Source organism: Ranitomeya variabilis, chromosome 1, assembly GCF_051348905.1.
Source record: "Ranitomeya variabilis isolate aRanVar5 chromosome 1, aRanVar5.hap1, whole genome shotgun sequence".
NCBI lineage: Eukaryota > Metazoa > Chordata > Amphibia > Anura > Dendrobatidae > Ranitomeya > Ranitomeya variabilis.
Genome location: NC_135232.1, coordinates 265,565,483 through 265,582,283, shown reverse-complemented (window position 1 = coordinate 265,582,283; position 16,801 = coordinate 265,565,483).

The following is a 16,801-nucleotide window of genomic DNA, read 5'->3' as shown; positions in this document are numbered from 1 at the left end:
CGTGGCTGTGCTGAGTGCGGGCGGCTGTGCGTGGTGGTGCTGAGTGCGGGCGGCTGTGCGTGGCGGTGCTGAGTGCGGGCGGCTGTGCGTGGCTGTGGTGAGTGCGGGCGGCTGTGCGTGGCTTTGCTGAGTGCGGGCGGCTGTACGTGGCTGTGCTGAGTGCGGGCGGCTGTGCGTGGCTGTGGTGAGTGCGGGCGGCTGTGCGTGGCTGTGGTGAGTGCGGGCGGCTGTGCGTGGCTGTGGTGAGTGCGGGCGGCTGTGCGTGGCTGTGGTGAGTGCTGGGGGCCTGAGCAGGCGGGGACACCGGCGCGTTGTGGGGGTCAGGTGCCGGAGTCGCAGCTAGCTCAGGCCCCCGGCACTTGCTTTATTTACCTGTCCCCCATTCCATCGATGCTCGCTGCTCCATCCTCCACATCCTCTGGCTGTGACTGTTCAGTCAGAGGGTGGCGCGCATTAAGCACGTCATCGTGCCCTCTGAACTGAACGTCACAGGCAGAGGATGTGGAGGACAGAGCAGCGCGCATCGATGGAACGGGGGACAGGTAAATATAGCATACTCACCCTCCTGGCACGTCCCTGCTTCTCCGTTGGAGATCGCGGTGTGCGTTCAGTGCTTACGCATACCGCGATCTCCTGGGAGCGTCACTCTGTGGGGTCCAGACTGTCTATAAAGGCTTCGGACAGAGTGACGCTCCCAGCGTTATATTATAGATGGATCCATTAGGGATTTCATATGAATCACATAACTCAGAGATTTAGAACCCCAAACTACGTGATGCAATGAATAAGGAATAAATTCCGAAACGCGTATGCTAGAGTTGAACATTTTGTTCTGTCCATGTACACAGGTGCAACTTTTTAATTCTTCAATAAAGACTTTTGAGTTTTATTCAACAAGCTGGATATTTTTATATTTTCTACAAATAGTTTCCTAACTGCAGCACTGCAAGTTTTCTTGCATGGTATCCACTGAGGTGAGCTGATACTTTTCTCTCTTTTTAGCGATTTATCTTGCTCTCTACGCTGAGAATTTACTTTAGTGTTTCCATCTAAATCGCTGAGTGACGTGATTCAGATGAGACCCCGAAAGGATCCATTTACTATAATGAGGAAACAGAGTTAATCTGGAATCCGTCTGGCCTCTTCAGTTGAGTACTTCTTTTCAGAGGTGTGTAAAACTGTGGCCAACTGTACTTTTATACACGTCTTAAAAGACAGACCAGATCACAGGCCAGACAGCGTCCACAGTGTCTCCATCTGCCTCATTTTAGGGAATCTTCCACCGGGGGTCCCGTCTGAATCATGTATTTCAGAGATTTTCATGGAAACCCCAGTGTAAGCACTCAATGCAGGATAAATGTGAACCGAGCTTTACTGCAATCTTTGAGAGGCAGAATAAACAAATCATCAGTAAGACAAGAATTTGATTGACTTATTTTGTACGCCCTTCCTCGTGATTAAGTGATTAGACAACTTTATTCGTTGGTGCGATTATGGTGATGTAAGATTTATTTAGTTTTATTATGTTTGGCTGTTGTCACTAAGAAACGCTTTTTTTTTGCAAAAACTAGTTTTTGCATTGCCATATTTTGAGAGCTATAATTTTTCCATATTTCTGCTGACGTTGATGCTGATGGCACTGATATTGAGCTCGAGATACTCCTGCACCATCCTCTACAGTCGTTCACAACGTGTCACACTTCTCCTTTTGTTCTGGAGCACATGCTAGTCTAAGAAATGTGTGAAACGACGAACGCTTACATTTTTGCTGCTAATGTTTTTGCGTTGATGACTCGACTGTCCTGATCCAGTTCGGGGTTTGTTTTCTGCTATCATCTCCCTGGACTGGTCATTCAGGGGATAATCCCCTCGGCCTCGTTTTGGAGCTGGCTGGGCTTTTTAAGTCCTCTGCAGTCTGCTGGCCAGCGTCAGTGATAGTTCATGCTTCCAGGCTAGAGCAGCTGACCTGTATACCCTGGTGATCCTTCTGCCTCTGACTTCCCGTATTTGTATTAGACCCATTCCCTATCTCTGATTTAGTGTTCATCTGGTTGTTTCCTTACAGTGTATGACTCGACCCGATCTCTGAACCCCGCCTCTTGTTTTCGGTCTCTGATACCACGTTCCCCGACCGGCTATGATTCTCTGGCCTGTACCCCGACTTCGTCTTACGTCTCACGTTTTGGATACCGCGCTCCCATTTGGCTCTGACTTCTGGCTTGTCTATGACTACGTGCTTTGCTGTTACTTCTGGGACTTCTGAACCTGACAGGTTCTGACTCAGCTCGTAAGACCACTCTTTCTTTACCTGTTACACTTGCGCGGCTGCTCAGTGTTGCTGCGCTGTGAGTGTGCGACCTCTCATCCCTCGCAAGCACCCCCTGGTGGAGGTTGTGCTACACTGCACTGCATCACATTATCACTGATAACACATTTAAAGGGGATTTTGCATTTTTTTTTCTCTGATCATGGATCCGCTTTGTAACTTGGCGGATCAAGTGTCCAGTTTGACTTAGATGATACAGGATTTTTCGGTGGAGCATCAGACCCTTGCCACGTCTCATACTCACTTACGAAAAAAGCCGACAGAGACTGTTAAGACCGTGCAGGGAACCACCCTTCATGCTGTTAGTCAACCTGGTGATTCAGTAGATGTTGTTTGGCACTCTCCCGAACCCTCGGTTAAGCTTCCTGACACCTTTTCTGGTGAAAAAGATAAATTTTGTACATTCAGGGAGGGTTGTAATTTATTGTTTTCTCTTAGACCCCCAATCGTCTGGGAATGAGATTCAGCAGGTAGGGATTATTATCTCCTTACTTAGGGAGGGTCCCCAATCTTGGGCTTTCTTCTGCCCCCTACTGCTCCTGAACGGATGTCAGTAGATAGGTTCTTTGAGACCCTAGGACTTATCTATGACGAGGCGGACCGTGTCAGGTTGGCAGAGGACACTATCATGGGTCTGGTTCAGGGTAAGCACTCAGCCGAGTGGTAGAGCTCCGAGTTCCATCGATGGTCCACTGAGGTGTCCTGGGATGACTCCGCGCTGAGAAGTCAGTTCAGCAGTGGACTTTCTGATTACCTGAAGGACACTATGGCTCTCCATCCTCCTCCCAGCTAATTGGAGGAAGCTATGACACAGGCTATCTGCATGGATCGCAGGCTTTGAGAGAGAGGTGTTACATAGCGAGAGGTTCCGTTGCTCCCTGCTGGTCCTGTTGTTTTGCCTCTGACAGAACCTATGGAGGTGGGAGCCGCCAACCTCGAGAAGGAGAGGAGACGGCGACGTGTAGGAAAGCTGATTTTACTGTGGAAATCCCAGACATTGAAAAAAGCACTGCCCCTTCTGCCCACCGACTACCAAGCGGCTGAATCTGAGTAATTGTCGTGGAAGTCACCCAAACTCTCAGGTACCTTTTTCTGCAGTTTAAAAAATGTTGTTGGAAGTGGAACTTTGTTGTGGGAGTGGCTCTATGCCCACTTCTGCCTTTGTGGATTGCGGGTCGTCCATGAACTTTATTGATTCTGACTTGGTGTCCAAGTGTAAGTTAGGGACAGTTAGGCTGGAGACTCCTATTCATATTGTTGCCATTGACAAAACACCTCTGGCTAAGAATGTCATCAAATTTGTTTCAGAGGAGTTTCTTCTTAAAGTGAGTTCCCTACACCAGGAACGTATTTCATGTTTTGTTATGAACAATCTGCCTGCGGGACTGGTGTTGGGGTTCCCCTGGTTACAATTACATAATCCTGTGATAAACTGGGAATCTTGGGACATTGTTAAATGGGGTCCTAATTGTAGTAAAAATTGCCTCACTACTGTACTTGTGTCATCCATCAGTCTGGAGGGTATTCCGGAGTACCTAAAGGACTTTGATGATGTGTTCTCTGAAAAGGAGCCCAAGGTTCTACCACTACACCGACAATTCGATTGTGCTGTTGATCTTGTTCCTGGTGCCAAATTGCCCAAAGCCCATCTGTACAACCTTTGCGGCCCTGAACGGGCCGCTATGAAAGAGTATCTCTGAAAGCCTCCGTAAAGGGCACATTCGGCCATCTGTCTCTCCTGTGGTGGCGGGGTTCTGTTTTGTGAAGAAAAATGATGGTGGTTTACGCCCATGCCTCGATTTTCGAGAACTGAATAAAATCACAATAAGTAACACTTATCTCCTCCCACTTATACCCGATTTGTACAATCAATTGTCCGGGGCCAGGTGGTTCTCTAAGTTGGACCTCAGGGGAGCATACAATCTCATCCGTATGCGTGAGGGGGATGAGTGGAAAACTGCATTTCTCACCTCTGAGGGTTTGTTTGAGAATTTGGTTATGCCCTTGGGCCTGACTAACGCACCAGCAGTGTTCCAGAATTTCATGAATCAAGTCTTCTCAGATTTTATTGGGTGTTTCATGGTAGTTTATTTGGATGACATCCTCATATATTCTTCTGACAGTCACATGAGCCACCTCCTAGCAGTTTTTCTGAGGCTTAGGGAGAACTCATTATTTGCTACACCGGAGAAGTGTTAATTGTTTGCTCAAGAATTGTCCTTCCTTGCGGTCATTTTGTCTGCTGAGGGGTTTCGCATGGACCCTAGGAAGGTACAGGCTATTGTGGATTGAGTGCAACCCAGAGATCTCAAGGGTCTTCAGCATTTTCTGGGTTTTGCTAATTATTATGGAAAATTCATTAAGGGGTTTTCTCAAGTGGTCAAATCCCTCACTGATTTAACTCGCAAGGGGGCTGATCTCAAGAACTGGTCAGCTCCAGCTGTGGCAGCGTTTTTTCCTTGAAGAACTGTTTCATGACTGCCCCTGTATTGGTTCAACCTGATTTGTCTAAACCATTTATCGTAGAGGTGGACGCCTCAGAGATGGGAGTGGGGGTTGTGTTGTCTCAGGGGCCCACCACGTTGACTAATTTAAGACCCTGTGCCTTCTTTTCGAGAAAATTTTCCTCTGCTGAGAGGAATTATGATGTGGGTAACCGCGAGCTATTTACCATTAAATTGGCGTTTGAAGACTGGAGGCATTTTTTGGAGGGGGCTGTCCATCATATCACTGTCATTACTGATTACATCGAGTCCGAAAAATGTTTAACCCCAAGACAGGCAAGGTGGTCACTTTTTTTTCCCGATTTCAGTTTTCTATTACTTTCAGACCGGGGTCCAAGAATGTGAAGGCTGATGCTTTGTCTCATAGCCTAGATCCAATATCACCTCCTGATCCTCATTCCTCTATTCTTCAGCGTGGAGTGGTGGTGGCTGCGGTGTCCTCGGCATTGGAACGAGACATTTGCGAGGCCCAATCTCTTGCTCCTTTGTCCATACCTGATAATAAGCTCTTTGTGCCTGTTCAGTATCGTTTAAGGGTGCTTCGGGAGTTCCATGATTCGGCTCTCAGTGGGCATCCTGGAATCTCGGCCATGCGTAAAGCCATCACTAGGCTGTTTTGGTGGCCCTCGTTGGTTTCTGATATCACTGGGTTTGTGTCCTTCTGTGAAACTTGTGCCCGCGCAAAAAAACCCCGCAACCGGCCGGCCGAGGAATAGGTGCTACTTCCAATTCCAGATAGACCATGGACTCATCTGTCCATGGATTTTATCACCGATCTTCCCCCTTCTAATGGCAAAACCGTGATCTGGGTAGTTGTTGATAGGTTGAGTAAACAGGCGCATTTTGTACCACTGGCAGGCCTCCCTAATGCTGAGACTCTATCAAAACTATTAATTGAGCATGTGGTCCGATTGCATGGTGTGCCTGTCAGTGTGGTGTCTCATAGAGGGGTGCAAGTTGTGGCAAAATTCTGGAGGTTTTTTTTGTAAAAGGCTCGGTATCAGTTTGACCTTTTCATCGGCCTACCATCCTGAGACCAATGGTCAGACTGAAAGGACCAATTAGTCTTTGGAGCAGATATTACGGTGTCCTGCCACGTCTAGACAGGATGATTAGTGTTCTGCGGTACCCATGGCGGAATTTGCTTTCAATAATCATGTCAATCAGTCCACTGGTACTTCCCCGTTCTTCTGCTACTATGGGTTCCACCCTCACTTTGGTGAGTTTTCCCGGCTGGATTCGGGGTGTCCAGGGGCTGATTCGGCCTTTCTGCGGTTGGGGGAGGTCTGCAGGGAGGTTCAGAGAAACATTGGGGAGGCTTAGTCAAATATAATTTTTTTGCGGATAAACTACGCTCTGTGGGGCCGGCTTCCCAGGTGGGGGATAAGGTATGGTTATCCACCAAGAATATAAGACTGAGTATTCCCTCTGCTAAGTTGGGTCCCAAGTTTATTGGCCCTTATGAAATTTTGGGGGTGGTTAATTCTGTGGCTTTTCGCCTGCGCTTGCCTCCATCGTTGCGGATCCCCAATGTGTTGCATAAGGCGCTTTTGAAGCTGTCAGTGCCTTCCAAAGTTGAACGTCTATAACTGTGATGCACGCAACGTGTCTGACTGCTGTCTTGGGGAAAACTACTCTTAAGATTGTCTGCATGTGCATTTCGATAGTCAAGCATGCATGCCTCCCTTTCCAGGAGGGGAAGCATCTGGCAATATTTACTCTTGTAGCATTGATCTAACCTAGTGGAAACCGAGTAGTCAGCACAATTTTAATCCTAACAATACCAGCATCATGTTCTAGATATGCAATGCAGCAAGAAGGTGCTCATGTGTGGGGCACTTCCACGAGGTCCAAGTCCATGGTGTCTTGGTGGCAGTGTAACACGCAAGCTTGCTTCCTACGTCCCCCTCCTGCCAACCACGGACAACAGAGAGGGGATCATTATCCTTTTCATCTCATGACTGACTGTTGAGCGCCAATCACCTCATCCTTCATTTGTTCTTCGGCTCCTGCACCTTGACTAACAGTTTGCCTGGAACCATGAAACCCGCCCTCCCCTTGATTGCTGTAATCCACCCTTCCATGGCACTCGTTTGTGCGATGATAGTCCGGAAATTTGAGATATTGTTATCCCTACCGCATCCTCCTCAGCTTCCTCTGGGACCAACACCTCCTCCCGCAGACTATTCAACATGTGCTCCAGCATGTAGATAACCGGAATAGTGATGCTGATGATGGCATCACCAGCGCTAACCATCATAGTAGCCATTTTGAAACCGCACAGAAGGGTAGAGGTCCTTCATCTGTGCCCACTCTGCAAGCGTGATTTGCACCATGTCCGTACTGCGTTTTCCCAAGCTATGCAAAAGGACATACTACACCAGGGATCCACGCGGATGCCACAGTCGCTGCAACATATGCAGAGTGCATTTCCAACGTGTCGGCAGATCGCATGTTAACTGGTAGCCCCAAAGACCTCTAGCGATGCAAGTGGATGACCCACAGGGTGCGAACTGCGGAAATGAGCACACATCAACCGTGCTTTCTGCAGCAGCACATCCAGGCCGAGATAGTGGTGGAGAAATTACTGTACCACCAGGTTGAGGATGTGAGTCATGCAAGGCACGTGTGTGAGGATGAACTAGGGTGAACACTACAAACTTGTAGACTGTGAATGAGGTGCAGGCGGAGATGTTATGGTGGATTGATAAAGATGTGATGTGCTCGGTGTCTGAGATCGGTCAGAAACAGCAGGTATGTCCACTTCTGTAACAGCTGACAGGCTCTCGCTCACCCCAACTGTAGCTGCTAAACAAGTGGAGGATCTGCAGCCGGAGACCTATGTGAGTACACTTGCCACGGTGATGGAGGAGGTAGAAGCAGCAGATGCGGTCGGTTGGGGAGGCAGGCTAGGCCACATTTTAGTGCAGTGAGACTAACGCATGTTGATCGCACATGTGGCAATTTATGCATGTAGTAGGCAAATTATTGCAATTTTTGTCTCTACTTTTTTCTTAACAAAGTTGGCAGATAACGTGAGTTGGGTCACACTTTTCGGTCTCAAAAAAGGAACAGGCTAGGCACCCCTTGCTGCCCATGTGAACCGAAGACCCACAGCCCTTCTGGCCACAGCCAGAGTTGTGGCTGAGGATACAGTGCTTGTCGTGGTTGCATCACTTCATATCTGTGCGGCAAGCCGCAACGTAACCACCTTGTCTTCCTCCTCTGCCGCTGAGCTACTCAGCTGCGTGCCTCTGTGTTCACAGTAAGTTGGATCTACAACTCCTCCTCTCTGTTCTCCTATTCCTCGCCCTGAGAGTCACCCTCCTCCTGCCCTGACAGCACAGCACAGTCCGCGTGCATCTCAGGTATCAGTCTCATCAGCATCACCTCCACTTCCAGGGGTTAATGGCTGGTGGCGAGGGTCTGAATTCTGAGAAGGCCAAACTATTAAATTCCTATTTTGCATCTGTGTTCTTTAAGAAAGCAAATGTAACTTCAACTGATCGTCACGGTGCGATCTAAGGAATAAAGAAATCCACACTATCCATAAACAGAGATGGTGAAAGAACATTTAGCTAAGTTAAATGAATTTAAATCTCCTGGTCCTGCTGAATTACATCCTAGGAGGAAATTGCAGAACCACTAGCCAAAATCTTTGAAAAATTCTGGAAAACAGGAGAACTCCTAGAAGATTGGAGAAGGGCAAATATTGTCCCTATCTTCCAAAAAAAAAGAAGACGGAGCCAGGAAATTTCAGGCCAGTGAGCCTTACTTCTATACCAGGAAAGGTATTTGAACAAATTATTAAACAGCATGTATGTAAGTACTTGGATAAGAATTTATTAACCAGAGCCAGCATGGGTTTGTAGCAAACAAGTCATGCCAGACTAATCTAATTTCCTTCTTTGATGGAATTACTGACAGGGTGGATCTGGGAAATGTGGTAGATATAGTATATCTCGACCTCAGCAAAGTATTTTATAAAGTATCTTTTACTATCCTTATTGAAACAATGACCAAGTATGGGATTGACAAGGCAACGGTTTGGTGGATTCATAACTGGCTCAGTGATCGTACTCAAAAAGTGGTAATAAATAGTTGCACGTCCAATTGGAAAAGTGTTTCAAATGGGGTACCACAAGGCTCTGTCCTGGCCCCAGTGTTGTTTTATAAATGATCTAGATAAGGGAACTGAAGGTAAACTGATCAAATTTGCAGATGATGCAAAGCTAGGAGGGATAGTTAACATTAGAGAAAACAAAGGATTCAGAAGGATCTAGATAAGCTTGAACAATGGGCAGAGACTAACAATTTTATTTTACAGGGAGAAATGCAAGATTCAACATCTGGGCAAAAAAATTGAAAATTACATCTATAGAAAGGGAGGAATAGAACTCAGCAACTGCACCTGTGAAAAGGACTTGGGTATACTAATAGATCACAGATTACACATAAGTCAACAGTGTGATGTAGCAGCAAAAAGGCAAACACAGTTCTAGGATGTACTTAGAGAAACAGAGTCTATATCACGTGAAGTAATAATCCCCCTCTACTCTTCCTTGGTCAGGCCTCATCTGGAATACTGTGTCCAAATCTGGGCACCACATTTTAAAAAAGACATTGTAAAACTAGAGCAAGTTCAGAGAAGAGCTACCAGGAAGCGGACTGCAAGGTATGTCCTACGAGGAACGGTTATAGGATCTGGGAATGTTTAGCTTGCAAAAAAGAAGGCTAAGAGGAGACTTAATAGCTGTCTACAAATACAGGTGCTTCTCATAAAATTAGAATATCATCAAAAAGTTAATTTATTTCTGTTCTTCAATACAAAAAGTGAAACTCATAATATATAGTCATTACAAACAGAGTGATCTATTTCAAGTGTTTATTTCTGTTAATGTTTATGATTATGGCTTGCAGCTAATGAAAACCCAAAAGTCATTATCTCAGTAAATTAGAATACTTTATAGCACCAGCTTGAAAAATTATTCTAAAATCCGAAATGTTGGCCTACTGAAATGTATGTTCAGTAAATGCACTCAATACTTGGTCAGGACTCCTTTTGCATCAATTACTGCATCAATGCGGCGAGGCATGGAGGAGATCAGCATGTGGCACTGCTGAGGTGTTATGGAAGCCCAGGCTGCTTTGATAGCAAAAAAAATTCCATCTCCAAAAAGCTTGTCGGCAGAGGGAAGCATGAAGTGCTCTAAAATTTCCTGATAGACGGCTGCTCTGACTTTGGTCTTGATAAAACACAGCGGACCTACATCAGCAGATGGCATTGCTCTCCAAACCATCACTGATTGTGGAAACTTCACACTAGACCTCAAGGAACTTGGATTGGACTCTTCCTCCAGACTCTGGGACCTTGATTTCCAAATGAAATGAAAAATGTACTTTCATCTGAAAACAACACCTTGGACCACTGAGCAACAGTCCGGTTGTCTCGTTGGCCCAGGTAAGACACTTCTGGCATTGTCTATTGGTAATGAGTGGCTTGACACAAGGAATTCGACACTTGTAGCCCATGTCCTGGATACGTCTGTGTGCGGTGGCTCTTGCAGCAATGACTCCAGCAGCAGTCCACTCCTTGTCAATCTCCTCCAAATTTTTGAAAGGCCTTTTCTTAACAATCATTTCAAGGCTGCAGTTACCATGGTTGCTTGTGCACTTTTTTCTACCACACTTTTTCCTTCCATTCAACTGTCCATTAATATGCTTGGATACAGCACTCCTGTGGAGTGTGTCAATGACTGCCTTCTGGACATTATCAAATCAGCAGTGTTCCCCATGATTGTGAAGCCTATTGAAACAGACTAAGCAACCTTTTTTAGTGCTTATGAAGCATTAGCAGGTGTTTTCATTGGCTGTAAGCCATAATCATCAGCATTAACAGAAATAAACACTTGAAATAGATCACTATGTTTGTAATGACTATGTAATACATGAGTTTCACTTTTTGTATTGAAGAACTGAAGTTAACTCTTTGATGATAATTTTGTGAGAAGCACCTGTATTTGAAGGGCTGTCACAGTGTAGAGCAGGGGTCTCAAACACACAGATGTGGCCCCTGAGGCTGCTTCATGAGGCCCTCAGGCACTGTAGTCCCTTTGGCATCTCTTCCTGGTTCAGGTGATCCGCCAACAGCAGTCTTTTATTTCAGCTGAATGTGCATCATTAGACACACATTCAATTGATATGATGTACCTGCTGACGTGAGAGAGCGGCAGAGCTGCAGGTCACAGAAGGCAGGAGTCGGCTGCCGCGGCTAACCCCTGTACCTGCTGCTAAAGAGAAATTAATATTCACAAATTTCCATGCCCATGTGGAGTGGAGAGCAGCGAATATTCACCCCTTTCCGACGTTGGGCGTAATAGTACACCCACATCAGAATCCCTCCCTTTGATGCGGGCTCCAGCGCTGAGGCCACATCTTTCCCGGACACCTGTCAGCTGTTTTAAACAGCTGACGTGCCTGTAACAGCCGCGGGTGGAGTCACAATCCACTCACGGCTGCAAACCCGTTAAATGCAGCTGTCAATCTCTGACAGCAGCATTTAACTTGCGCTTTCCGGAAGTGCGCTGGAAATCCCGCCCATCATGTGATCACGGGTCACCGATGAGTTGGCATAACAACCAGAGGTCTCCAGCAGACCTCTATGGTTGTCATAGCAAGTGAGCATTTCTGCTACATACAGGAGATCTGACCATGGCCTGTATGTAGCAGAGCCGATAAAAGTACTGCAGCTTATAGTCTCCCATGGTGACTAATGAAGCATGCAAAAAGTAAAAAAAAAAGTTCATAAATAAAAAAAGTTTATAAATATATAAAAATTCAAATCACTCCCTTTTCACCCCATTCAAAATGAAACAGTAAAAAAAATCAAATATACACGTATTTGGTATCGTTGCGTTCAGTATCACCTGATCTATCAATCTAAAAAAAAAAAAAAAGAATTTACCTGATCGCTAAACGGCGTAACGAGAAAAAAATTCAAAACGTCAGAATTACGGTTTTTTGGTCGCCACTACATTGCAATAAAATGCAATAATGGGCGATCAAAAGATTGTATCTACAACAAAATGGTATCAATAAAAACATCAGCTTGGCCCGCAAAAAAAAAAAGGACTCACCCAGCCCAAGATCACGAAAAATGGAGATGCTACAGGTCTCGGACAATGGCGCTTTTTTATTTTGTAAACAAAAATTGGATTTTTTTTTGTTTACCACTTAAATATAAAAAGAATCTAGACATGTTTGGAGTCTATGAACTTGTAATGACCTGGAGAATCATAATGGCAGGTCACAGTGGCGTAACTACAAAGTTATGGGCCCCGGTGCGAACTTCCAAATGGGGCCCCCCCCTACCCCACCCCCTACCCCCCCCTACCCCACCCCCTACCCCCCCCTACCCCCCCCCCCACCTTCCCCCGCCCCCACAACCCCCCCACCTTCCCCCGCCCCGCTTCCCCTAGATACGCCTCGGACTGTTGCAGGAATCTCCTGCACTGCAACATGGTGTTGGGTGCCAGCACAGCCCACACAGTGGTATATCCAGCACAGCCCGCACAGTGGTATATCCAGCACAGCCCGCACAGTGGTATATCCAGCACAGACCGCACAGTGGTATATAGAGCACAGCCCGCACAGTGGTATATCCAGCACAGACCGCACAGTGGTATATCCAGCACAGACCTCACAGTGATATATCCAGCACAGCCCTCACAGTGGTATATCCAGCACAGCCCGCACAGGGGTATATACAGCACAGCCCGCACAGGGGTATATACAGCACAGCCCGCACAGGGGTATATACAGCACAGCCAGCACAGGGGGTATATAGAGCACAGACCGCACAGTGGTATATCCAGCACAGACCGCACAGTGGTATATCCAGCACAGACCGCACAGTGGTATATCCAGCACAGACCGCACAGTGGTATATCCAGCACAGACCGCACAGTGGTATATCCAGCACAGACCGCACAGTGGTATATCCAGCACAGACCGCACAGTGGTATATCCAGCACAGACCGCACAGTGGTATATCCAGCACAGACCGCACAGTGGTATATCCAGCACAGCCCGCACAGTGGTATATACAGCACAGCCCGCACAGGGGTATATACAGCACAGCCCGCACAGGGGTATATACAGCACAGCCCGCACAGGGGTATATACAGCACAGCCAGCACAGGGGGTATATACAGCACAGCCCTCACAGTGGTATATCCAGCACAGCCCGCACAGTGGTATATACAGCAGAGCCCGCACAGTGGTATATACAGCACAGCCCGCACAGTGGTATATACAGCACAGCCCGCACAGTGGTATATACAGCACAGCCCGCACAGTGGTATATACAGCAGAGCCCGCACAGTGGTATAAACAGCACAGCCCGCACAGTGGTATATACAGCACAGCCCGCACAGTGGTATATACAGCAGAGCCCGCACAGTGGTATATACAGCACAGACCGCACAGTGGTATATAGAGCACAGCCCGCAGTGGTATATAGAGCACAGCCCGCACAGTGGTATATAGAGCACAGCCCGCACAGTGGTATATACAGCAGAGCCCGCACAGGGATATATACAGCAGAGCCCGCACAGGGGTATATAGAGCACAGCCCGCACAGTGGTATATACAGCAGAGCCCGCACAGGGATATATAGAGCACAGCCCGCACAGTGGTATATACAGCAGAGCCTGCACAGTGGTATATACAGCAGAGCCTGCACAGTGGTATATAGAGCACAGCCCGCACAGTGGTATATACAGCAGAGCCCGCACAGGGATATATAGAGCACAGCCCGCACAGTGGTATATCCAGCAGAGCCCGCACAGTGGTATATACAGCACAGCCCGCACAGTGGTATATACAGCACAGCCCGCACAGTGGTATATACAGCAGAGCCCGCACAGTGGTATATACAGCACAGACCGCACAGTGGTATATAGAGCACAGCCCGCAGTGGTATATAGAGCACAGCCCGCACAGTGGTATATAGAGCACAGCCCGCACAGTGGTATATAGAGCACAGCCCGCACAGTGGTATATAGAGCACAGCCCGCACAGTGTTATATACAGCAGAGCCCGCACAGTGGTATATACAGCACAGCCCGCACAGTGTTATATACAGCAGAGCCCGCACAGTGGTATATAGAGCACAGCCCGCACAGTGTTATATACAGCAGAGCCCGCACAGTGGTATATACAGCAGAGCCCGCACAGTGGTATATACAGCAGAGCCCGCACAGGGATATATACAGCAGAGCCCGCACAGGGATATATACAGCAGAGTCCCCACAGGGGTATATACAGCAGAGCCCGCACAGGGGTATATAGAGCACAGCCAGCACAGGGGTATATAGAGCACAGCCCACATCTCATCTCATCCCCCCCCCCCCCGATAATGGCCCCACAGTCCGGTTAAAAAGAAAAAAAAAAAAAAAAAAACTCTCCTCACCTTTCCTTTTGCCCGCGCTGCTCCTGGCGGCTGAAGTCTGCCCAGGACACTGCAGGTGCGCGATGATATGACGTCATCGCGCACCCGCAGTGTACTGTCAGAGGCAGAGCGGGGAATGATGGGAGAGGAAGCGTCAGGTGACGCTCTCTCCTCCCATCATTGCATTGAACTATACCGGTGTCATAGACGCCGGTATAGTTAAATGCGGCGGCGGCGGCACTGGGGGGGGTTCCGGGGGAGGAACAGTGCAGCGGCCCACTACTGGCATCGGCTCTTCTGGCATTTGCCAGAAGTGCCCGATGGCCAGCCTGGCCCTGCTCAGACCTGCCGGCCCGGGGCCCCTGACCTGCGGGGCCCGGTCGCAATGGCGACCGCTGCGACCGCGGTAGTTACGCCCCTGGCAGGTCAGTTTTAGCATTAAGTGAACATGGGAAGAAAAAACAAACAAAAAACAACTGTGGAATTACATTTTTTTTTGCAATTTCACAGCAATTTTTTTCCCCGTTTTCCAGTACACGTATGTTAAAACCAATGATGTCGTTCAAAAGTACAACTTGTCTCGCAAGAAACAAGCCCACACATGGCCATTTTGATCGAAAAGTAAAAAAAAAATATGGCTCTGGAATGAAGGGGAGCAAAAAACAAATACAAATATTCCTCTGGTCATGAAGGGGTTAATAGCGGGCACAGTAGCAGCAGTCATTGGCTTCCTGCAGCGGCCGGGCAATCATGTGTGCCCGCTACTGAAGAGAATGAATATTCACTGCTCTCCATGCCTATGGGAGTGGAGAGCAGTGAATATTCATTCCCTTAAGTAGCGTGCACAAGTGATCACCCGGCCACAGGAAGCCGGCTACTGTGCCTGCTATTAACGATCAATTAATATTCACTGCTCTCGACTCCTATAGTCCCAACGTGGAGACAGAAAACGCAGGTGCAGATTTGATGCATTTTTTATGCTGATTTTGTTGCGGATTTGCTGCGGATTTGCTGCGGATTTTGTGCATTTTTTACCCCTGCGGATTTCTATAACAGAAGAGTGCAGAAACGCACAAAAGTGACATGCTCCTACTTTCAATCCGCCGCATTTTCCATGCGGAATTTTCCGCACCATTAGCACAGCATTTGTTGTTTCCTATTGATTTACGGTACATTGTACTGTAAATCAGTTTGCGGATCTGCAGCATTTCTGCGCGGAAAAAACGCTGCGGATCCGCAGTAAATCCACAACGTGTGCACATTGAAACATTTAGGCTAACAATAGTAGTCGATGGAAGTGGATATTTGTGCCACCTGATTGTGGCTGAGCAGAAAATAAGTTTTAACTGTTGAAAAAAATATCAGAGCTCCCAGCAAAGCAGGCTTAGGGCTGTCCCACACGTCCAGATAATTCCGGTACCGGAATAAATCGGTACCGGAGTTATCCGTGTCCGTGTGCCTGGGAACTCACGGAGGCCATACCTGCGGCACACGTGTGCCGCCCGTATGGCGAGTGGGTACCACACGGAGCGTGTGGTACCCACTCTGCATCATGCTGAAGCCGCGATTCATATCCTCTCTGCAGTAGCGTTTGCTGCAGAAAAAATATGAATTATAGTGTTTAAAATAAAGATCTATGTGTCCGCCGCCCCCCCACCCCCTGTGCGCCCCCCCGCTGGTCAGAAAATACTTACCCGGGTCCCCCGTCGGCTGTCGCTCCTTCCTGGTCTGGCCGCGGCTTCTAGTGTATGCGGTCACGTGGGCCCGATCATTTACAGTCATGAATATGTGGCTCCACCTCCCATAGGGGCGGAGCCGACTATTCATGATTGTAAATGATCGGCCCCATGTGACCGCATACAGTAGGAGGCGCGGCCAGACCAGGAAGGAGCGAGGGAGCGGGTAAGTATTTTCTGACCAGCGGGGGGGCGCACAGGGGGTGGGGGGGCGGCGGACACCTAAATCTTTATTTTTAACACTATTCTTCATATTTTCTCTATAGCAAACGCTGCTACAGAGAGGATATGAATACCGGCTTCAGCACCATGTGGGGGGGACAGCGCTTACTGTAGCGCTGTCTCCTGCACGCACACGGACCCCAGACGGAGAATGTCCGTGTGAGGTCCGTGTTTTACGCGGACCCATTGACTCTATTGGGTCCGTGTAAAACGTGCGCTCCCACGAACACTGACATGTCTCCGTGTTTGGCACACGGAGACACGGTCCGCAAAAAATCAATGACATCTGCACAGATGCATTGATTTTTATGGGTCTACGTGTGTCAGTGTCTCCGGTACGTGAGGAAACTGTCACCTCACGTACCGGAGCCACTGACGTGTGAAACCGGCCTTACACAGGTCCCTTAACCCTTTTCCGACATCGGGCGTACATTTACGCTGATATCGGACACCCTTCCTTTGATGTGGGCTCCGGCAGTGAGCCCACATCTTTCCCAGGACATGTCAGCTGTTTCTAACAGCAGACATGTGCCCACAATAGCCGCGGGTGGAATCGCGATCC